Genomic DNA, 25,268 nt, shown 5'->3' with positions numbered 1-25,268 from the left:
ATATTACTGTTATTGGTACCTTCATGTGTGTGTGTAAAATATTACTGTTATTGGTACCTTCATGTGTGTGTGTAAAATATTACTGTTATTGGTACCTTCATGTGTGTGTGTAAAATATTACTGTTATTGGTACCTTCATGTGTGTGTGTAAAATATTACTGTTATTGGTACCTTCATGTGTGTGTGTAAAATATTACTGTTATTGGTACCTTCATGTGTGTGTGTAAAATATTACTGTTCTCTGATTTTATATTCATAGATTTTAGATGTGAATGAAAATGTGTTTTTTGTGTGAAATGCTTTACATCCATTGTTTCACTGGAATGTTCATATCCTGTACATCTGACTGTGATATGTGGTTGTCCCACCTAGCTATCTCAAGATGAATGTACTAACATCTGACTGTGATATGTGGTTGTCCCACCAAGCTATCTCAAGATGAATGTATTAACATCTGACTGTGATATGTGGTTGTCCCACCTAGCTATCTCAAGATGAATGCACTAACATCTGACTGTGATATGTGGTTGTCCCACCTAGCTATCTCAAGATGAATGTACTAACATCTGACTGTGATATGTGGTTGTCCCACCTAGCTATCTCAAGATGAATGCACTAACATCTGACTGTGATATGTGGTTGTCCCACCTAGCTATCTCAAGATGAATGTACTAACATCTGACTGTGATATGTGGTTGTCCCACCAAGCTATCTCAAGATGAATGTATTAACATCTGACTGTGATATGTGGTTGTCCCACCTAGCTATCTCAAGATGAATGCACTAACATCTGACTGTGATATGTGGTTGTCCCACCTAGCTATCTCAAGATGAATGTACTAACATCTGACTGTGATATGTGGTTGTCCCACCTAGCTATCTCAAGATGAATGTACTAACATCTGACTGTGATATGTGGTTGTCCCACCTAGCTATCTCAAGATGAATGTACTAACATCTGACTGTGATATGTGGTTGTCCCACCTAGCTATCTCAAGATGAATGTACTAACATCTGACTGTGATATGTGGTTGTCCCACCTAGCTATCTCAAGATGAATGTACTAACATCTGACTGTGATATGTGGTTGTCCCACCTAGCTATCTCAAGATGAATGTATTAACATCTGACTGTGATATGTGGTTGTCCCACCTAGCTATCTCAAGATGAATGTACTAACATCTGACTGTGATATGTGGTTGTCCCACCTAGCTATCTCAAGATGAATGTACTAACATCTGACTGTGATATGTGGTTGTCCCACCTAGCTATCTCAAGATGAATGTACTAACATCTGACTGTGATATGTGGTTGTCCCACCTAGCTATCTCAAGATGAATGTACTAACATCTGACTGTGATATGTGGTTGTGCCACCTAGCTATCTCAAGATGAATGTACTAACATCTGACTGTGATATGTGGTTGTCCCACCTAGCTATCTCAAGATGAATGTACTAACATCTGACTGTGATATGTGGTTGTCCCACCTAGCTATCTCAAGATGAATGTACTAACATCTGACTGTGATATGTGGTTGTCCCACCTAGCTATCTCAAGATGAATGTACTAACATCTGACTGTGATATGTGGTTGTCCCACCTAGCTATCTCAAGATGAATGTACTAACATCTGACTGTGATATGTGGTTGTCCCACCTAGCTATCTCAAGATGAATGTACTAACATCTGACTGTGATATGTGGTTGTCCCACCTAGCTATCTCAAGATGAATGTACTAACATCTGACTGTGATATGTGGTTGTCCCACCTAGCTATCTCAAGATGAATGCACTAACATCTGACTGTGATATGTGGTTGTCCCACCTAGCTATCTCAAGATGAATGTACTAAGTCGCTCTGGATAAGAGTGTCTGCTAAATGACTCAAATGTAAAAAGTTCATGAATTTAATTATCATATCGATATCACAAACGTATCACTTGTATATTTCTTCATAAAAAAATGTAGTTATTTGTTACATTTGACTGTGTAAAACCTAGCAGTACGACTTATTTCTCTGAGAGTGAGGTGGATATACTTTAGCATTTAGCAAAAAGACATGATTATTTTTCTCCCTGAAATGAAACCATCAAGTGATAGATTTTAAACAAATACTGTACATGTCTGTCATTGAACAACCCCATGTCATGATTACATAGTGAAAAAATACACCAATCTCTTTCATCATTTCTTAAAACAATAAAAGCACATTTCTGAAAATGGATATATAGCGTTTTGGAATGAAACTCTTCACGTTGCCTCTTCAAACACATAAAGTATGAACATATAACACAACAACATTCCCATGGCCTCCTTCCACAGACCAACTGGAAAACAACTTAGTATGACTGAGTCATCAGAGTCAGGATGATGAAGAGTAAACACAAGATCAGAGGACACACACACACACAGCCTTGTCGTCCGGTATTAATTGTTAAGAGTATAATATGACTCTTAACAATTGTAGTTGTGTCAGTGCTGTGTGACAAATGATTGTAGTGCTCAACATTTCCACAGTGAGAGTGCCATCATTTCCCAGGGCTACTGTGTAACCTGCTCAACACTGGAGTTACATTATGATTAATATGAGGAGCATAATATGTACATCCTCTAGCGTTAGTCACCCTCTTTGTTAGGCCTGGGAAACATTTCCAATCAGGGAAAGTAATACTTGAAACTGTCTTCTAAACACTATGAGGTAAATGTGAGCTTTGAGCACTCTCACTTGCTAAATGAATCAATGTAAACCTTACAACAAGTCATGTTGTTATATTCTGTCATGAAAGAGTAGCACAACTAACGCAAAACCAAAGAGAAGAAGAGAAACAAAATGATCCAACCTGTTGGCCATATTCTCCTCCTTCAATGCAGCTCTGCTGTATGTCTTGGTGGTTCTACCACTGGTCTCCTCACACCCAACCGCTAACTAACTCTCACCGAGACCCCAGTCTGTAGCTCTTCCCCGAACCCCTCCCCCTGGACTCACAGCCTGCAGTGATTTGCCAGACAGATGACGAGGCCACACCCCTGGGAGGGTGCACATGGTGACCATAGCTGAGCCCAGAATCTGGGTTAAAACAACAAACGCTGCAGCCAGCTGCACAGGGCCACCCTCTGTGGTGTGTGTGTGTGTGTGTGTGTGCTCTCTCTCATACACATGCACAGACTGCTAGCCAAGCTGCTGCTGCTAAAAAGCAATATACGACCCTGGACAATCCCAGGTTACATCACCTTATGGCCTCCAGTAACATAACTCGGCCAGAGAAACAGACTGAATGACTCACAGGCAGACGGGCGGCCGGACTGAAGGGTGGATGGACTGACAAAGTTTTGTGTGTTGGTGATGGGAACCCCCATTCAGCCAGCCTAATGTTCCAATGGGTGGACATTAAAGTGAAAGCTGCTCTGTTTTCTGTCACAGTGGAAGAAATTAGATCCATATGAGAACCCACACACACACGACCAAAGACTTTCCTATTGGCCAGTTTAATAGGGGCGTCCTTCCTATGGTTGGGGTTAGGTCAGCGGTTCTTCTGATCCATCTGAAGCTTCTGGAGATTTTTTATCCAACACATGAAAAAAATGATGGATAAGAGCTTCTTTCAGAGTGGAGCAGAGAAGGGTGTTAGAGAAACCATGCATTGATCCACTTGAGATAGCAGAGCCACAGAACAGTTCACAATGTCTGCTACTATAATCCATCTGCTTTCATCTCCAGCCCAATATAGACCCCTCTTTTACCCTGCCTCTATAAATACTACAGACCTAGATCTACTGTGTGTGTGTTAGAAAGGTGAAAGGTCTGTTTTAAAGGCCATGCAGCATGGTCTCAGTCTAAAGTAGCACACTGATGATGATCTGCTTTTATTGCTGCTCTCAGCAGAAAAGAGCTCATTCTAAAAGCCTCTTCAACTTCCCCCTCTGCTCGTTTTATTTTAGCTTGTTGACGTTAAAATGTCCATCACACACACACACACACACACACACACACACACACACACACACAGAGGGCGGGTCGTTTGTCTTTCCTGACACAGACCAATCAATAGTATCACATAGATCTATGCAGACCAGGAGAGAAGGGATGAGCTCTTAGGAAAGATAGGAAAGAAAAAAAGAGAAAACAGGTTGCTAGACAACAGGCTGACCAGATCAATGCAGTTTTCTGACTTTGCTCCCTGGAATAACTATATAGCAATATAGTGAGACAAAGAAAGGAAGCAGTCAATGTAGACCCGGATTTCCCAACCCTCTCCTTGGACCCCCCGACACGCCAGATCTCCAGACGTGCTTCACATATGACTCCATGCAGTTTATACCCGTCCACATGTGTTTTAGATCAGTGTAGTGCCTGTGTGTGTGTGTGTATATGTGCGAGTATGTGTGTGTATGTGCGTGTGTGTATGTATGTGCGTGCATGTATGTGTATGTCCAGCCAGCGTGATGAGGTTATCCAGAGTTCCCCCCCCCCCCCCCCCCCCCCCCTCATAAAATCCCAGTGGAAACTGATGGACAGACACACGGAAAGAATCTGGAAAGATGGGCAGATGGAAAGAAGATGGAAAGACTCTGATATGGAGTCTATGGAGTTTCCAGTCAGGAAAAGAAATACTAATGACAACCAACTCTACTCTGAGACTATTCTATTACACTGGTGCTCCTGGGGGGCCACAACACTGAGGTCTGGACTGAGTGTTGATATCTCCAATAGAAGCAGCCTATTCAGGATAGTATACAGTACTGTCTGTTAGCAGTTGAGAATTATTGGGGCCCAAAGTAGCCAAATATACTGTACAATGATAAATGGATCCACTGGCATCCTCTACATGCAACCAGACCTCGACGATTACACACACACGGATCATACTCTTGGGAGAGAGCAAATGGCCATCTGGCCCTTCCAAGGCCACGCCTGCATGTCTGAGTCCACACACAGATGGAGGAGTAATATGGTAAAGATGTACAAGCATACACACACACACACACACACACACACACACATACACATACACACACACACACACACACACACACGTTAAAGATGCTCTGGGGCAGGGTTTCCGTTATGAAAATGTGGCGCCGGACATTTGACCAGCAGCTTTTTAATCTACCGGACATTTGAGAAATTTGCGGACCCATATGCATTTAGTGTATAACCTTATACGGGTGTCCATTCACGTTGCTCAGAATGACATAAATCACATTTAGATGATGGCAATTCATCTTAACAGAACATGCAAGTCGAGGATGCAATGACGTGTGTCCTTACTGCGCACTAACTGTCCATTTGTACTTTTCCTCAGCCAACAAGATGAGTAACAAAAAGCAATATCTCTAGCCCAAGCATAGGCAGCGTGTCAGTTTCAAGTTTGGGGAAGCTCATTTTCACCAGAAAAATGCACCTTTATAATAAAGCATTCCATGCTTCATCACATTTTCAGACTTATGTAAGACGGCCTACTATTCCTTATGTGATGAGTAGATTGGATAGTCATATTCAGGCTAATAATGTAACTCAATCCCTATTCTCCAAAAAGACGGTTCAATGCATGGATAGAGGCCTAGACTCTGGGCTATATCAGATAGGTTTCTTCTTTCTTTGGTTGGAAAAACACATTTCATGCATTTCTACTACACTTTATATGACTGGAGACAGCAGAATCTTTTTTCATAGGAAAAATTACAGGGAAGCCTACTCTGCTGATACTGACAAAAAGATCAATAAAAACGACTTTGTCCATATAATAGGCGAGAAGGGGAGACACCAATATAATGTGACATCCATCTAAACTGGAGGAGGAAATTACTGTCCAAAAACAAACTTTTAAGTGGCACTGACCCAATAATAATAAAGAGTGAATATGTGCAGTGTGCACTCACCGGAGATATGGCCAATGCTCTCCGCTGGCGCCAATAAGATAGGCTATATGCCTACTATTGTTTGCTCAATTAAGCTGAGAATGTTGATAACTAAAAGACAGATTAGAGTCTTTTCATTGTCAAAGCCATTTGCTAGTGCAACACTGATAGAAAAAGGCCTAGAACAGTAAATATCTGGAACGATCTTTCAGTCATGAAGAAGGGACAGCGAGAGGAGCTTATGCAGAAGTTAGATAACTGAATGTTATCCTACAGAGCACGTCTGCAATAAAGCTTAGGATTACCTGAATGATTCCTTCACTAGTAGACATTCCAGCATTACATAACGACAGCCTCGAAAAGCCATCGGAAGGACAAAACAAACTTCCCCTGAAAAATAAACCATCCATCTATCCATCTGTCCATCCGTTTAGCACCTCTTAGGTTCCTTGTCTTCAGGACACCTAATAGGCCTCTCATTCCTGTTGGAATTTAAAACTGCTGGACTCACAATGCAAACTAAACAGGCAAAAGCAATACTTCAACTTCAGCAGTCGGCAACTCCATTAGCACCTAAGATAGTTAGGTGTCCTGGGCTGAGTGTAGTGACTGTCTAGCACTGTTAGGAGCAGAAACAGTGTCATGGGTGTATCTGTTAATGTACTAAGGTCTGAGGAGTCGTAAACACAGTCTCTGTACTGCTTCAGACCGTGGGAAACAGAAGAAAGAGAGGAGGAAAGAGGGAGAGAAAGCGATGGGGAGCTCAACTCGCCCAGGTGTTTTCTCAGCTGACGGGCAGCGGTGGGATCCACCCGTCACAGAGGTCTCAACACCTTTCCTTTTCTCTTCCTCCCCCTCTTTCCTCCCTCGTGTGTATATGTGTTTGAATTGTATGAGGGCAAGGGTGCCAGGCCTCAATACTAAAACCTAGTACAGGAAAGAGACTTGGAGGGTGGTCCGGGTGTGTGTGTGTCTTCTTATATTGACAGTAACACTGCCAGCCTGTCGAGCCCAGCGCTTCGGAGGTTAAGAGTCTGTTGGAAAACAAAGACCATCTGACATATCGGATGTTTCAAGTTTTAATGTCACATGCATTAGTACAGTGAAATGCTTTTCCTGCAAGCTCTAACCTCAACAATGCAGTAATCAATAGCAATGTAGTATTACAAATAACAAGGTAGAACAAAAACACACAAGATCTAGAAATAAGAGCATGATAAAGTACACTATATACAGGGTCAGTTCCAGTACCATATTTACAATGTGCAGGGATACTGTCTCGATGGAGGGGGAGCGGAGCGCTGTAAACACGGGCTTACTTACACTACGTCGCCACCTCGATAACCAAAATAAATATTGTTTGTGGACTTTAGCTCTGCGTTCAATACCCTCATCCCAGAACTGCTACATGATAAACTCTCCCAGCTGAACATGTCCAGCTCCATCTGTCAGTGGATCACTGACTTCCTGACCAACAGGGCGCAACACGTGAAGCTGGGAAAACACCTTTCGGACTCTTTATCCCTCAGCACCGGAGCGCTGCAAGGATGCATGCTCTCACCTCTACTCACTCACTCTACACCAATGACAGCACCTCCAATATCGCATCTGTCAAACTACTCAAGTTTGCAGATGACACCACTCTGGTCGGTCTCATCACCGACGGCGATGAGTCAATGTACCGTGGAGAGATCGACCGACTGGTGGCCTGGTGCAGTCGCAATAACCTGGAACTCAACACAGACAAAACCATGGAGATGGTGGTTGACTTCAGAAAACTCCTCCCACCATCTCTCCCCCTGGAGATTAATGGCTCAACTGTTAGCACGGCTGAATCCTTCAAATTCCTGTGGACCATCATCTCCCACAACCTCAAGTTGGAGGACAACATCACAGAGGTCACCATCGAGGTCCTGCACAACTCCAGGGCAAGGAAGCGTGCAGGAAAGATCATCGCCAACCCCTCCCACCCGGTCCCCACCTCCAGAAATTCACTCATGACCAAAACCTCCCGCTACCTGAACAGTTTCTTCCCACGGGCTGTGGTCCTCACTAACCAGCCATCTGGCCCATAGAGACTAAAGGACTATGCTGTGGTCCTCACCAACCAGCCATCTGGCCCATAGAGACTAAAGGACTATGCTGTGGTCCTCACCAACCAGCCATCTGGCCCATAGAGACTAAAGGACTATGCTGTGGTCCTCACCAACTGACCATCTGGCCCATAGAGACTAAAGGACTATGCTGTGGTCCTCACCAACCAGCCATCTGGCCCATAGAGACTAAAGGACTATGCTGTGGTCCTCACCAACCAGCCATCTGGCCCATAGAGACTAAAGGACTATGCTGTGGTCCTCACCAACTAGCCATCTAGCCCATAGAGACTAAAGGACTATGCTGTGGTCCTCACCAACCAGCCATGGGGTGGGAGAGACAATGAAAACAGCCCATGAACTTATATACTCCCCAACGGCTGGAGTACATTAGGCTACAATATGTTTTGGCCAGTGATGTAGTGGTAAAAAAATGGGTGGGTAAACCCTGATCGCCATTCACAGTGAATAAAGTAAGGTTTCCTATGCTTTCAATGAATATTTTGGCATAGGTGTGTAAATGCTTTAGCTCCAATGCCCGCCAATGGGTTTAACCAAGTCTGCAAGTCATTTGAATATGGGTTGTGAAAAATCATTGGGGTTTATAATTTTCATTTCTTTTGATTTGGTACATTGAAAATGTGATAATATACATCTTGAACCTTATGTCTGCTGCATTGGTGGAGTCATTTACTGTTTAATTGAATGCATGGGAAAGCATATCCTTACAAAATAAAACAATCCATAATCATTCTATCTTAAATGAATCCCCTAGTTGTCATCACGGCTAGCGAGTTTACAATAGATTCTTATTGGAGATGTCCTTCTCACCTAATATCCCGTGCTGTTCAGATATTCAAAGTAAGGTAATATCGTGAGAGTCAAATTCAAGCCTGGTGAGAGTGTTACATACAAATCTGAGTATGTGTAAATATACTTGGTGAAGGTGATACTGATTCTCATTGGAGAGGATTATAGGACCACACACACACACACACACACACACACACACACACACACACACACACACACACACACACACACACTCTAAAGAGGTGGAGAAAAGCAACCAAACAAACCCAGATAACATCCTCCGCAGTATACAGCAGCTCTCACAAAGACCAGTAGAGATCAGGAACCTATTCAACACCCAGACACTGACAATCAAAACACTGCTTTTTGGTAAGGTCTTAAAACCCCATTTCCCACTGACCAACAGGCTCTGTAGGCCTTAACACTGTTCCCATTATACTTAACCATTTCCAGCCCCACCTTAGCCCTTCACATGACCGCAGAATGGAATGGGGAAAGGAAAGTCCAAACCCTCTGTGAAGGCCTGTTTTCCCTACAGGGAGTCAGGGTAGATTAATATTGTTCTGGAGGGGTTGTGTCCTGACCAGGGGGTGACAGCAGTTTAATCCAAACAAACTGGCCTGAGGGTAACCAACTCTCCCACTGAGCTCCCCAGTACAGAACACTTTGGACTTCCTGCTAGCTGGAAATCTGGCTGGATGCTTTACACCAAAGGCCCTCAGGTCGGACTTGGGATGTGCGTATGTGTACTCCCAGGAAAACCTTATACTCTGTTCCAATCAACAGTAAGCACTCCCTGGTCCGCAGAGGTATGGGGGAGTACACTGGCTAAGAATCTCAGCTTTCCTAGAGTAATTAGAGTATCAAGTGATATCACCTCTGATCCCAGCAACCCTTCCCGCTCACAGCTAAACACATTAAAGGAGGGGGGGGGGGGGTAAAGCTGTAGAAAGATGAGGAGGGAGGTAGAAAGAAAAGTGGAACTGAGGAGAGAAAGAGAAGCTGAGAAAGTGAAAGATGTAGACGTGTGTAGGTATTGTCTGGCTGGTTTCGGGGGTAACTTAGATGTGACAGGGTTTTCACCTGGAGACAGTGTTACAGTCACACCCTCGGGCAAATACTTCTACTGCTCTCATTCTAGTGTCTGACACATGCACACCCACCTGTCCCATCCATGTTACACTACACCAAAGCATCACTACTCTGGACGGTTCTGACTTAGAATATGTGGACAACTATAAATACCTAGGTGTCTGGCTAGACTGCAACTCTCCTTCCAGACTCACATTAAGCATCTCCAATTCAAAATTACATCTAGAATCGGCTTCCTATTTCGCATACAAAGCATCCTTCACTCATGCTGCCAAACATACCCTCGTAAAACTGACTATCCTACCGATCCTCGACTTCGGCAATATGTCATTTACAAAATAGCCTCCAACACTCTACTCAACAAATTGGATGCAGTCTATCACAGTGCCATCCGTTTTGTCACCAAAGCCCCATATACTACCCACCACTGCGACCTGTATGCTCTCGTTGGCTGATCCTCACTTCATACTTGTTGCCAAACCCACTGGCTCCAGGTCATCTACAAGTCTCTGCTAGGTAAAGCCCCGCCTTATCTCAGCTCACTGGTCACCATAGCAACACACACCCATAGCACTCGCTCCAGCAGGTATATCTCACTGGTCACCCCCAAAGCCAATTCCTTGTTTGGCCGCCTTTCATTACAGTTCTCTGCTGCCAATGACTGGAACGAACTGCAAAAATCACTGAAGCTGGAGACTCATATCTCCCTCACTAGCTTTAAGCACCAGCTGTCAGAGCAGCTCACAGATCACTGCACCTGTACATAGCCTATCTGTAAATAGCTCATCCAACTACCTCATCCCCATACTGTATTTATTTATTTATCTTGCTCCTTTGCATCCCAGTATCTCTACTTGCACATTCATCTTCTGCACATCTACCATTCCAGTGTTTAATTGGTATATTGTAATTACTTCGCCGCCATGGCCTATTTATTGCCTTACCTCCCTTATCCTACCTCATTTGCACACACTGTATATAGACTTTTTCTACTGTATTATTGACTGTATGTTTGTTTATTTCATGTGTAACTCTGTGTTGTTGTATGTGTTAACTGCTTTGCTTTATTTTGGCCAGGTCGCAGTTGTAAATGAGAACTTGTTCTCAACTAGCCTACCTGGTAAAATAAAGGTAAAAAAAAATATATATATTTTTTTACCTTTATTTTACCAGGTAGGCTAGTTGAGAACAAGTTCTCATTTACAACTGCGACCTGGCCAAAATAAAGCAAAGCAGTTTTTTTTTTAAATGTCCTCTCCATTGTGACCTCTAATACTGCGCATGAGGATCAACTTCTACCTACTCCTCTAATACTGCACATGAGGATCAACTTCTACCTACTCCTCTAATACTGCACATGAGGATCAACTTCTACCTACTCCTCTAATACTGCACATGAGGATCAACTTCTACCTACTCCTCTAATACTGCACATGAGGATCAACTTCTACCTACTCCTCTAATACTGCACATGAGGATCAACTTCTACCTACTCCTCTAATACTACACATGAGGATCAACTTCTACCTACTCCTCTAATACTACACATGAGGATCAACTTCTACCTACTCCTCTGTTTTTTGTCTTTTACCCCACTTTTTCTCCCCAATTTCATCATATCCAACCAATTAAGCTCTTGTCTCATTGATGCAACTCCTCAACGGGCACAGGAGAGACGAAGGTTGAGTCATGCGTCCTCCGAAACACGACTTGCCAAACTGAACTTCTTAACACCCGGAAGCCAGAAAAACCAATGTCGGAGGAAACACCGTTCAACTGACGATCAAAGTCAGCCTGCAGATGCCCAGCCCCCCACAAGGAGTCGCTAGAGTGCGATGAGCCAAGTAAAGTCCCCCGGGCCAAACCCTCCCCTAACCCGGACAGCGCTGGGCCAGTTGTGCGTCGCACTATGGGACTCCCGGTAACATCTGGTTGTGACACAGCCTGGGATCAAACCCGGGTCTGTAGTGACGCCTCAAGCACTGTGACCACTGCACCACTCGGGAGGCCTCTACCTACTCCTCTCCTACTGTACACATGAATGATCCACCAGTGAGAGGTACTCATACCTACTTACCTCTTTGGAAGATGCCACGGTACATAAAAACATGCACGAGCACACACACACACCAAATACATAAAAACAGTTTCTGTGGTGCTCCTGGGGTGAACCACTGAAGAACCCACATCGATGTCATTGCAAAAAAATCACCCAGATAATAACTAAGACTAAAAAGATAACATTCCACCCCTATAGAAACCTACAGGCTGTATCTCCGATCCTGTATGCAGAGAGATAGGAAGTCAGCACCAAAACAGGCTCCAGATAACAGGAAGTGAACCCCTGACACCCTCTGAAACCTCCCTATCCTCTTCTCTCCTCTGTCCTCTCTGCCCAGGCCAGTGACAGTCAACGATGATTATTGTGCTTATTGTTTCAGAGGTTTTCCCCTTTTTAGACGACCTACCCAGGTGGTCCAGCCATGCAGGCTAGAGCAGTATCACTTACCCCATGGTTTTTCCTCCATATTGGAAAAACATTGCCCCCCCCCAATCCTGCCAGTTCCACTTAATAAATAGACTGGACTGATCCTTCATGTCAGGGGGGGGGGGGGGGGGGGGGGAGACAATGAAAACAGCCCATGAACTTATATACTCCCCAACGGCTGGAGTACATTAGGCTACAATATGTTTTGGCCAGTGATGTAGTGGTAAAAAAATAGGTGGGTAAACCCTGATTGCCATTCACAGTGAATAAAGTAAGGTTTCCTATACTTTCAATGAATATTTCGGCATAGGTGTGTAAATGCTTTAGCAAAATAAAAAAAGGGGTGTAAACTGTTTACCATGCACTACGCTAGTTTTGGCCTGGGTACTGGGGTTATTAGCCCCTAGCATATGTAACGCTTACATGGTGAGTAACCTTACCTTAGACCCAAACTAATGCCTCCTCAGGTTTAGCTCAGAGGCTAACACAGTCTTGTGGCACTCAGACAACTTGGTTTCAAAATCCAGTGTGTCATATCAGCTGACACCTGCTTACAGTAGGACAATAGGACCTTGGGGACAAGACTGTCATTGCACCAGGTCAAGACAGGTGCCAGGAACCCAATACAATACCAACATAGACAGGAAACTATGAATCTCTTTGTTTGAGAGGACAAGGTTAGCTACAGTGTCAGGTATTATTATTTCTCCTAATCTGATTTGTTCTAAATAACATGGAAAAGCAGCATGTGGCAGGTTGTGCAAGTTAAGTTGTAGAATGAATGTCACACATTTTCCTAAGAGGAATCTCTCCTACTATTTCCTGAGTACTTTATTATTTTGCACTTTGGGTTTCGTCCCGCTTTTATATATATAGTGCTAGAATAAACTCAATAGTTCTAAACCTGTGTCTGCCTCTTTCCTACTCCTCTCTACACACAATGACCGACCCTAGAGAACAGGAAGCAGCAGGACATCCCAACCTTTCTGCTATAGGAGTGAAGCTCCACCACAACTCGTGCCTGGAGCACCTCGGGTTAGCCAAGGATGAGGTGCTCGGGACCGTACGCCAGCTGCAGGCTACACCATCACCTTCCCAGCTCCCCGCGGTCGTTCCAGCCACCCCACTACCATCTACATCACCTGGTCAGATCAGAAACATTCACCTGCCCCTTCCGGAGCGGTTAGACGGGACCCCAGCTCACTGTAGGGGGTTTCTCCTGCAGTGTGACCTCCACCTTGCCCGTCATGCCGGGACAGCCTCCGAGAGGAACAAGGTGGCCTTGGTGATCTCGGTGCTGGCAGGCTGGGCTCTGGAGTGGGCGCACGCCGTCTGGGAGAGGGAAGGTCCAGAAGTGCAGTCCTATGAGCGCTTCACCCAACTCTTCCGTGCCGTTTTCTACTACCCTACAGAGGGCCGAGAGGGAGGATAGCATCTCCTCCGTCTACACCAGGGGTCCAGGACAGCGTCTGAGTACGCTCTGGATTTTCAGACGGTGGCTGTGTCCACAGGCTGGAACAACCAGGCCCTGTTGATGGTTTTCCGGAGTGGACTACAGGCGGACGTCCAGAACTCACACTGGACCAGCTCATCGCCATGGCTATCTGCCTGGATAATTTCCTGTGTGCCTGTCGTCGCCCATCCCGGGGGTTCGGGTCTCTCCCAGAAACCTCCAGTGAGACTGAGCCCATGGAGGTGAGCATGATGCACCTTCCTCAAGAGGAAGGTCAACACCGCAGGTCAACAGGGTCTCTGCTCCTATTGCGGGGACACCTGTCCCAGTAGGAGAATCAGGCGAGGAAGCGACAGGCCGATCTTAATCTACTTGGCTGGAAAATGTTTGTATGTTTTTGTAAGCGTGGCGCTGTCCTCAGATAATTGCATGGTATGCTTTCGCTGTAAAGCCTTTTTGAAATCTGACAGAGCAGCTGGATTAACAAGAAGTTAATCTGTAAGCCGATGTATAACACTTGTTATTTTATGAGTGTTTATTATGAGTATTTCTGTATTTTGAATTTGGCGCTCTGCAATTTCACCAGATGTCGTCCAGATGGGACGCTAGCATCCCATATGGATTTTATTTAGATTTTTCTTCTGTTCACTCAATTTGCATTCAGTTAATTGATAAATATAATCTATTAACATGTCTATTTTTGAAAGCATTCTTACTTTACAGCATTTTTTCATACCTGCCTAAAACTTTTGCGCAGTCCTATATATACAGTGGGGAAAAAAAGTATTTAGTCAGCCACCAATTGTGCAAGTTCTCCCACTTAAAAAGATGAGCGAGGCCTGTAATTTTCATCATAGGTACACTTCAACTATGACAGACAAAATGAGAATTTTTTTTCCAGAAAATCACATTGTAGGATTTTTAATTAATTTATTTGCAAATTATGGTGGAAAATAAGTTTTTGGTCAAAAACAAAAGTTTATCTCAATACTTTGTTATATACCCTTTGTTGGCAATGACAGAGGTCAAACGTTTTCTGTAAGTCTTCACAAGGTTTTCACACACTGTTGCTGGTATTTTGGCCCATTCCTCCATGCAGATCTCCTCTAGAGCAGTGATGTTTTGGGGCTGTTGCTGGGCAACACGGACTTTCAAGTCCCTCCAAAGATTTTCAATGGGGTTGAGATCTGGAGACTGGCTAGGCCACTCCAGGACCTTGAAATGCTTCTTACGAAGCCACTCCTTCGTTGCCCGGGCGGTGTGTTTGGGATCATTGTCATGCTGAAAAACCCAGCCACGTTTCATCTTCAATGCCCTTGCTGATGGAAGGAGGTTTTCACTCAAAATCCCATACATGGCCCCATTCATTCTTTCCTTTACACGGATCAGTCGTCCTGGTCCCTTTGCAGAAAAACAGCCCCAAAGCATGATGTTTCCACCCCCATGCTTCACAGTAGGTATGGTGTGCTTTGGATGCAACTCAGAATTCTTTGTCCTCCAAACATGACGAGTTGAGTTTTTACCAAAAAGTTATATTTTGGTTTCAGCTGACCATATGACATTCTTCCAATCTTCTTCTGGATCATCCAAATGCTCTCTAGCAAACTTCAGACGGGCCTGGACATGCACTGGCTTAAGCAGGGGGACACGTCTGGCACTGCAGGATTTGAGTCCCTGGCGGCGTAGTGTGTTACTGATGGTAGGCTTTGTTACTTTGGTCCCAGCGCTCTGCAGGTCATTCACTAGGTCCCCCCGTGTGGTTCTGGGATTTTTGCGCACTGTTCTTGTGATCATTTTGACCCCACGGGGTGAGATCTTGCGTGGAGCCCCAGATCGAGGGAGATTATCAGTGGTCTTGAATGTCTTCCATTTCCTAATAATTGCTCCCACAGTTGATTTCTTCAAACCAAGCTGCTTACCTATTGCAGATTCAGTCTTCCCAGCCTGGTGCAGGTCTACAATTTTGTTTCTGGTGTCCTTTGACAGCTCTTTGGTCTTGGCCATAGTGGAGTTTGGAGTGTGACTGTTTGAGGTTGTGGACAGGTGTCTTTTATACTGATAACAAGTTCAAACAGGTGCCATTAATACAGGTAACATGTGGAGGACAGAGGAGCCTCTTAAAGAAGAAGTTACAGGTCTGTGAGACCCAGAAATCTTGCTTGTTTGTAGGTGACGAAATACTTATTTTCCACCATAATTTGCAAATAAATTCATTAAAAAAATCCTACAGGCCTCTCTTATCTTTTTAAGTGGGAGAACTTGGTGGCTGACTAAATACTTTTTTGCCCCACTGTATATAGTGCTTTAAGAAACTCAGTAGTTCTAAACCTGCAACTACCTCCTGCCTACTCCTCTCTACACTTGTAACTATGAAGTTCTTCATGAGGTCAATAAATCTATTTTGGAATCGGAATCAGATTCAGAATTCTTTCACATCTACTGTTCTGCATATTTTTGACCATGCTGTGTATGCTGAATGTACTAACCTTTTGTGTGGATTCTTGAAGAAGAGTCCGAGACAAACGGTCCCCTTCAGGCCTGGTTACACAAGTCTTCTCTTCAGGATCTGTAGAAGGAACAGAGATGATGCATTATAGAGAATAACACACAAACACGTACATGCACACACACACACACCAAGTGAACAACCTGCTTAAATCATAAAACCACCGCATCTCCAGAGAGACCACTGGTTAACCAGCCAGGAGCTCTGTCAGTTTTGGCTCCCAGACAAAATGTTATGGTATTTTCCACCCAAGAGGGAGCCATGTCACCTGGAGAGATAGGGAAACTGTTCAACAGCGCGTACTGTCTAATAAAATCTACATCTGCACTCCGCATCATGTATCCAAGATGGCGTAACAGTCAGACATCTGTTTTTGTTTTGTCCCGTCCAGTCCCCTGTATATACATTGTTTTCTTCGTATATATTTTTAATCCTAATTTCTATCTACGGACTGAACATACTCTCCTGCAACCCGCCTCACCCAATGTGGTACGGATCTGCTATTTTTTATACTTTAGAACCGGAACCCTCACTAGAAGCTAGCCAGCTAACTAGCCACTGCTAGCGGTCATCACCGTTAACTCGGACATCAGTCAGCCTCAGCCCGGTCAATTCCTGCCAGTCTGCGCAGCGCGATATAATCCCAGAGCATATCGGTCTGCTTTTTCTCAACCACATCTCCGGATTCCTACCGCAAGCTCTGAACCTTTACACCGGGTCATCGGAGCTAGCTAGATGCTATCTGAGTGGCTACTCCTGGCTAACGTCTCCGTCCCGAAGCAAGCACCATTTAGCCTGGAGCTAGCCTCAAGCTAGGCCCATCTCCCGGCTAGCCAATTCAGCCAATTCTTGGGCTACAATACCTTGTTTGCCAATTGGCTTGGAGCCTTTACTGCTGACACGAAGAGCCGCCGATCCATCACGACTGGTCTGCCAAAATAACTGTCTGAGGTGGTTTCAACAGGCTCTTCTGTTGCGACGTCCCCGGAGGCCCATCTGCTAGCCCCGGCCCGCTAGCTGTCTGAATCGCCATGTCTCCAGCTCGCCTAGCGCAGTAGCACTACTGAATTGGCTCCCTGACTCATTTTTGCTACTCACTGGACCCTATGATCACTCGGCTACACATGCTTCTCCCTAATGTCAATATGCCTTGTCTATTGCTGTTTTGGTTAGTGACTGTAGAGCTTCCAGCCCTGCCTAATATGCCTTAAATAGCCCTTTCGTTCGACCCCCCACACATGCGGTGAACTCACCTGGCTTAACTGGTGCCTTTAGAGACAAAATCTCTCTCATTGTCACTCAATGCCTAGGTTTACCTCCACTGTACTCACATCCTTCCATACGCTTGTCTGTATATTATGCCTTGAATCTATTCTTCCGCACCCAGAAATCTGCTCCTCTGTTCCGAACGCACTAGACGACAAGTTCTTAGAGCCTTTAGCCATACCCTTATCCTACTCCTACTCTGTTACTCTGGTGATGTAGAGGTTAACCCAAGCCCTGCAGCCCCCTGCACCACTCCCATTCCCCAGGCGCTCCCATTTGTTGACTTCTGTAACCGTAACCGTAGGACAACCGCCAACTCGGATGTCCTAGCCATGCCTGAATCCTGGCTTAGGAAGGCCACAAAAAATCCTGAAATTTACATCCCTAACTATAACATTTTCTGACAAGATAGAACTGGACAACTGTTAGCAGTGGCTGTGGACTTCAGGAAACAGCAGAGGGAACACCCCCCTATCCACATTGATGGAACAGTAGTGGAGAGGGTAGTAAGTTTTAAGTTCCTCGGCGTACACATCACAGACAAACTGAATTGGTCCACCCACACAGACAGCATCGTGAAGAAGGCGCAGCAGCGCCTCTTCAACCTCAGGAGGCTGAAGAAATTTGGCTTGTCACCAAAAGCACTCACAAACTTCTACAGATGCACAATCGAGAGCATCCTGTCGGGCTGTATCACCGCCTGGTACGGCAACTGCTCCGCCCACAACCGTAAGGCTCTCCAGAGGGTAGTGAGGTCTGCACAACGCATCACCAGGGGCAAACTACCTGCCCTCCAGGACACCTACACCACCCGATGTCACAGGAAGGCCATAAAGATCATCAAGGACAACAACCACCCGAGCCACTGCCTGTTCACCCCGCTATCATCCAGAAGGCGAGGTCAGTGCAGGTGCATCAAAGCTGGGACAGAGAGACTGAAAAACAGCTTCTATCTCAAGGCCATCAGACTGTTAAACAGCCACCACTAACATTGAGTGGCTGCTGCCAACACACTGACTCAACTCCAGCCACTTGAATAATGGGAATTGATGGGAAATGATGTAAAATATATCACTAGCCACTTTAAACAATGCTACCTAATATAATGTTTACATACCCTACATTATTCATCTCATATGTATATACTGCACTCAATACCATATACTGTATCTTGCCTATGCCGCTCTGTACCATCACTCATTCATATATCTTTATGTACATATTCTTTATCCTCTTACACTTGTGTCTATAAGGTAGTAGTTTTGGAATTGTTAGCTAGATCACTTGTTGGTTATTACTGCATTGTCGGAACTAGAAGCACAAGCATTTCGCTACACTCGCATTAATATCTGCTAACCATGTGTATGTGACAAATAAAATTTGATTTGATTTGAACTGCCAAAGGAGGCAGAGTTGCAATCTACTACAGAGATAGCCTGCAGAGTTCTGTAATACTATCCAGGTCTGTTCCCAAACAATTTGAGCTTCTACTTTAAAAAATCCACCTTCCCAGAAACAAGTCTCTCACCATTGCCGCTTGTTATAGACCCCATTCAGCCCCCAGCTGTGCCTTGGACACCATATGTGAATTGATTGCCCCCCCATCTATCTCCAGAGTTTGTACTGTTAGGTTACCTAAACTGGGACATGCTTAACACCCCGGCCATCCTACAATCTAAGCTTGATGCCCTCAATCTCATACAAATTATCAAGGAACTGACCAGGTACAACCCCAAATCCGTAACCATGGGCACCCTCTTAGATATCATCCTGACCAACCTGCCCTTCAAATACACCTCTGTTGTCTTCAACCAGGATCTCAGCGATCACTGCCTCATTGCCTGCATGCGTAATGGGTCCACGGTCTAAAGACCACCCCTCATCACTGTCAAACGCCCTATAAAACACTTCAGTGAGCAGGCCTTTCTAATCGACCTGGCCCGGGTATCCTGGAAGGATATTGACCTCATCCCGTCAGTAGAGGATGCCTGGTTGCTCTATTAAAGTGCTTCCTTCACCATCTTAAATAAGCATGCCCCATTCAAAAAAGTAGAACTAAGAACAGATATAGCCCTTGGTTCACCCCAGACTTGACTGCCCTAGACCAGCACAAAAACATCCGGCGTTCTGCATTAGCATCGAACGAATATACCCCGCGATATGCAACTTTTCAGGGAAGTCAGGAACCAATATACTCAGTTAGTTAGGAAAGCTAAGGTTAGCTTTTTCAAACAGATATTTGCATCCTGTAGCACTAATTCCAAAAGGTTTTGGGACACTAAAGTCCATGGAGAATAAGAGCACCTCCTCCCAGCTGCCCACTGCACTGAGACTAGGAAACACTGTCACCACCGATAAATCTACAATAATCTCTAATTTCAATAAGCATTTTTCTACGGCAGCCATGATTTACACCTGGCTACCCCTACCCCTACCCCGGTCAACAGCTCAGAACCCCCTGCAGCAACTTGCCCAAGAACTTAAAACTTACTACCCTCTCCATCATGAATGACTCCTATGCTGAGTGATGACATGAACAAATAAATTATTGATTGTTACAGTAGCCTATATAAGTATTGAAATATAGGCCTAAGTAAGTTTACGGCATCAGTGGTGTATATTCATGGAAGCCAGGCTTCCCCCAATTTGTTTTTACAAGATTTAAAAAAAAATTAAAACATGTAATAAAAATGTTTTTGTCTCTGTGTTTCATAATTTTCCTTCAATTCCCAAGAGGCTGAATGTATCTCACCTGAGAAAGCGTCCGAGTGAGCGAAACAGCGCCCCTCTGTCTCTCTACGTGTAGACCATCTATCTGATGCTGTCTGGTACAAAGAAGAATGACATTGTTGACGCCGTAGCATTGAACGCAAGGGAAGCCAGCGAGCATTTTGGCCATTTTGGCCTTCACAAAAAAGTATAAAACATTAGCCAATCAGCGTTGAGCTAAACTGAGCGAGCTCAACTGTGAATGGTCCTAGTGCACCAAAATAAAGTATCAAGGGAAGTCAGATTGGATTTGTCTTCCCTTGACAAATTGCATTGAGAGCATACGTCATTGACAGAAATGACTTGAATTGTTGCATCTCATTGTGTTGTTATCCTCCAGTGGCTAGCTAGCTAAAATTGGTCCTTTCCTAAATTAGCCATCGATGGAGATAGGGATTTGAACTTGTGGTTTAACTTAATTCTCTGTGCTGGCCAATGATTACAACATCGATGCTGATCGAACCATTAATTAATATGTTGTGACCCTGGCCTGAAAGAATGGAAGTTCAGTATGTAGCTAGATGTAGAAGGATAATGTTAACTAGCTATCATTGCCCATGAAGTTAGGCTTGTGAGCAAGCATTTTAGCCAGGTAGCCTAGGACAACAAAAAATAAAAGTGTGTACTGTATGACAGAGGGATAGACCGTTTCGTCAACGTGGAAGAGAGGAGGATGGCATTGGTGTTTCTCTACAAGTAGGGTGAGTCAACATGTTTTTCTACTTGCACGAACACGCGCACGCACGCACACACACACGCACGCACACACACACATAAATCAGAATCGTGGACAGCCACATCATATTTACATTATGTTGATTGGACTAAATTGTTTGTGGTATCTTTTAGTTGTCGCTGTAATGGACTAAAGCAGAGATGATTTGATGATGTTGAAGTTGACATGGTGCTGAAATAGTGGAGGCAGCTCACGTTTTCTTTGTAACTTGAGGTTAACTCAGCGTTGTTCTAAATCAATAGTTGTTTAGTGGTCCAAAAATGTGGGAAACATTAACTTACTTGAACATGCTGTAGGTCATGTAACTCTCTGTTAAATGCAATATGCTTTGTGGACTTCACCGGTCGGAGGTTGCTATCCGTTTTTGTGATAAAACTGTAAGGACCGACGCTGGAGTAGAAAAGCAGATACGGGGAGTCAACATGTAATAAGGAACAGACATGGAACAAGACAGGAACAGCGTCAGCACACGGGTAACACAACGACATACGACAATTAATGCAGAAGCAGGGAACAGAGCTGGGGAACAGACAGATATAGGGAAGGAAATAACACAGGTGATTGAGTCCAGGTGAGTGCAATGAACCGCTGATGTGCGTGACGAGGGAAGCAGGTGTACGTAATGATGGTGGCAGGAGTGCGTAATGCAGGGCAGCCTGGCGCCCACGAGCACCAGGGAGGGAGAGCGGGAGCAGGCGTGACAGTACCCCCCCCTCTAAGGGCGCCACCCGGCTTCTCACCTGGACTAGCCTGATTTGCCGGCCGAGGCATGTGCGCTGGACCAACTGGCTGGGGTGTAGAAGCCAGACGAACTAGCAGAGGCATAGGAACCTGGTGAACCGGCTGAGGCGTGGGAGCCTGACGATCCGGTTGAGGCGTGACAGCCTGATGATCCCGCTGAGACGTGGGAGCCTGATGAGCCGGCTGAGGCGTAGACGCCTGGCGAGCCGGCTGAGCGGTAAAACCCTGACGATACAGCAAAGGCCTGATGTGGGATGGGCGCCTGCCGAGCCAACCGGGGCAAGGAATTTCTCGAGCCAGCTAGGGTGTGGAAGCCAACTAAGGCACCCCCAGGTTCCATCGGCGGCAGCCCCCGGACCTGACGTCACCACCAACCGAAAAGCCATCATTCTGTGAGAACCAATGCTGGAGTAGAGAAGCAGGTACGGGGAGTCAACATTTAATAAGGAACAGACATGGAACAAGACAGGAACAGCGTCAGCACACGGGTACAGCAGGGAACAGAGCTGGGGAACAGACAGATATAGGGAAGGAAATAATAAAGGTGATTGAGTCCAGGTGAGTGCAATGAATCGCTGATGGGTGTGACAAGGGAAGCAGGTGTGCGTAATGCAGGGCTGCCTGGCGCCCTGGAGCGCTAGTGAGGGAGAGCGGGAGCAGGTGTGACAAAAACAAAGGTGTGGTTGAATTGGTATTTCTTATTCTTATTGTCTTGGCCCTTAGGCCTATATATATATATATCATGGTCGCAAGGCATATGAATTAACAAATTATAGAGCAAACAACGCAATTATCACAACACATAGGTTGTTGTATGGCTTTTTTGGGTGGGGGGGGCTTTGCTCCCCAATGATTTTACCCACGCTACTGTGCGGTATTAAGACTAAACAGGATGTGCTCTTAGGCCTACAGCTCGATGGTGGTTATACACCACCATCGATATATACACTACTATACACTATATACACTACTATACACTATACACTACTAATGATAATGAAATGACCTATTATTATATTCATGATCATAATAATAACAATAAGAAGGAGATCAAGGAAAAAGGAGGGTTATTATTATTATTAGAATTTTTCTGAACATTTGGAACAGTGTAAACACTAAATAAATTATAAATAATACCAGAGAGGCTGGTCAAACGAGAAAAAAAGCATACTGCCTTTATTACAACATAGAAAAGATTAAAAACAGACGCATTTGTGAAATTGTTGCATGAGGCTTGGTGCTCACAGAATCAGTAGGCTATTAAACAAACACTAAAACAGAGAACAGAATCAGTAGGCTATTAAACAAACACTAAAACAGAGAACAGAATCAGTAGGCTATTAAACAAACACTAAAACAGAGAACAGAATCAGGAGCTGTCTTATTTATGTAGATATACACAACCATTGAAAAGTTTGGAGTCACTTAGAAATGTCCTTGTTTTTGAAAGAAAAGCACATTTTTTGTCCATTAAAATAACATCAAATTGATCAGAAATACAGTGTAGACATTGTTAATGTTGTAAATTACTTTTGTAGCTGGAAACAGCTGATTTTTAATGGAATATCTATTTCAGTAGCACTGATTGTTTGGTCGATAGGCTGTTGGAGGACCGAGATTTCTTTAGTAGAGCAGTAGCAAAATATTTTTATTTTCTATAAAAATCATGGTGTACAAGACAACTGTCTTCGACTGATGGACTGTGCCATCCCCACAGCCTCAACAATGGTTCCATCCACTCAGACAGGTGCGAATCAGTCAGTTGTCTTGTACACCATGATTTTTATTTAAGAAATCTAATATTTTGCGACTGCTCGACTAAAGAAATCTTGGTCGACCAACAGCCTATCAACAAACAATCGACCAGTCGACTAAATTGGGTCAGCTCTAGTGTGCCTGTGTCATTTCAGACATTATTAGACCTCAGTTGATCCCTAACAATGTAGATTCTAGATTCATTCTGAATATTTTCCAATGACAGAGCTGAACACACAAGTTACATTAAATAACCCTGTTCAAGGGGGTTTTCTCCACTATTACAACCCCAGTTACCCAGTCACACAGTCACTACAAGCTGACTCATATCTTACACTGTTTCTCTCCTGATAGCGGTCCATAGAAGTGTGTGACTGTTTCTCAAATGACACCCTATTCCCTGTATAGTGAACTGTTCAAATGTAGTGCACTATAATATAGAACTGGAAATAAGGTGTCATTTGGGATTTCCTATATATGTCTACTGTGGGGTCTTTTTTTTTTTTACAGCGGTTAGGGGGGGAAGTGGTGGGGGGTTTGGGGAAGTGAAGTGAAGGGAGAGGGGTTGGGGGGGGGGGGACTGGGGAACTCTCTGGCCCTAAACGTTTCTCAAGCTGTGACTGAATGGCTGGATGATGGAAGCCAAGGTCAGCACTAATTCACACACGCCACACCACAGACTACCCTCAATGGGCTGTGTGTGTGTGTGTTTGATAGACCAAGGGGTGAGAGAGCAAGAGAAAGAGAAGGGCCTGAAAGGAGGAGGTAGGGAGACAAAGTAAGGGATCAAGATGTAGATTGGAGAAGGGGAAAGATAGAGAGCCAAATATCAGAATGACAAAGCTTCCTCAGAAGATTTTCTCTCTCTCTCTCTCTCCCTCTCTCGATGAATGCTTGCTTACATTCATACTACATGATTTCATAGTTTTGATGTCTTCTCTATTATTCTACAATGTAAAAATAAAGAAAAATGCTTTTGACACTACTTTACATAAACTGTAAAGAATGTTTATCTACTTATCGCAATGACTGGAAGTCTATGGGTATCTGCTAGCAGTCATTGCGTTAACGCTAGTTCGCATTGTCTCGCGAAACTACCTCTAACTTCTTTCATATTGGACAGAGACATAAAAATGTGACAGACCGACTCGATTTATCAAAATAGATAAAGTAGAGACTCAGAGGTAGAAAAAGGTATATCATACACTACAGTTGAGGAACAATGGGAATGTAATTCTACACCTACTGGAGAGCTCTTCTTTGTCTACACCCATTCAGCATCGTTCACACCCTCTTTAATCCTTAGCCCCGCCCATCTCTTTAAGGATTCACGTGAGGCAATGTACTAAATCACCAAAAATGTCAAGACTAAAGGCTGGTTTATACTACGTCTATCGACAGTTGTCGCAGTGACATCATGACCATTCTATTGTCGCCCGAAATCAAACACTTTTTGAAAAATGTTAAGTTATCTGGCTAGCCAGTTCAAATAATGACCATATCATATAGCTGACAAGGTCTTAACTGTAACACATTTTTATTCATTATTACAGGAAAATAAACTCACAACAAGATCCTTATTTACAAGTTAATGGCGAGCCACTTACGGTTCTGAGTGTGATGAAATAAAAGCAGGGCATTCTACCGGAGAATTTTTGAACTTGGACACTGTCTCGTTGGCCAAACGTTATATCCCGA

At 44.3% G+C, this 25,268-nt stretch overlaps 1 protein-coding gene across 2 annotated transcripts in view; it reads right to left on the bottom strand.

Moving 5' to 3' along the window:
• The window catches only part of LOC139409899 (LHFPL tetraspan subfamily member 2a), a 59,061-nt gene that overhangs the window by 18,693 nt on the left and 15,100 nt on the right, over positions 1 to 25,268 (bottom strand). Inside the window, exon 2 of one of the 2 annotated variants that reach the window (XM_071155304.1) lies at positions 16,284 to 16,363. The gene's annotated coding sequence lies outside the window, so the exon portion shown is untranslated. Of the gene's footprint in view, positions 1 to 2,839; positions 2,928 to 16,283; positions 16,364 to 25,268 lie in introns of those variants that run through there. The other variant, XM_071155305.1, reaches the window with a different exon arrangement.

The sequence above is a fragment of the Oncorhynchus clarkii genome, chromosome 5 (genome assembly GCF_045791955.1).
Source record: "Oncorhynchus clarkii lewisi isolate Uvic-CL-2024 chromosome 5, UVic_Ocla_1.0, whole genome shotgun sequence".
NCBI lineage: Eukaryota > Metazoa > Chordata > Actinopteri > Salmoniformes > Salmonidae > Oncorhynchus > Oncorhynchus clarkii.
The sequence above is the reverse complement of the archived record's forward strand: the minus strand, read 5'-3'. Positions and strand labels throughout refer to the sequence as shown.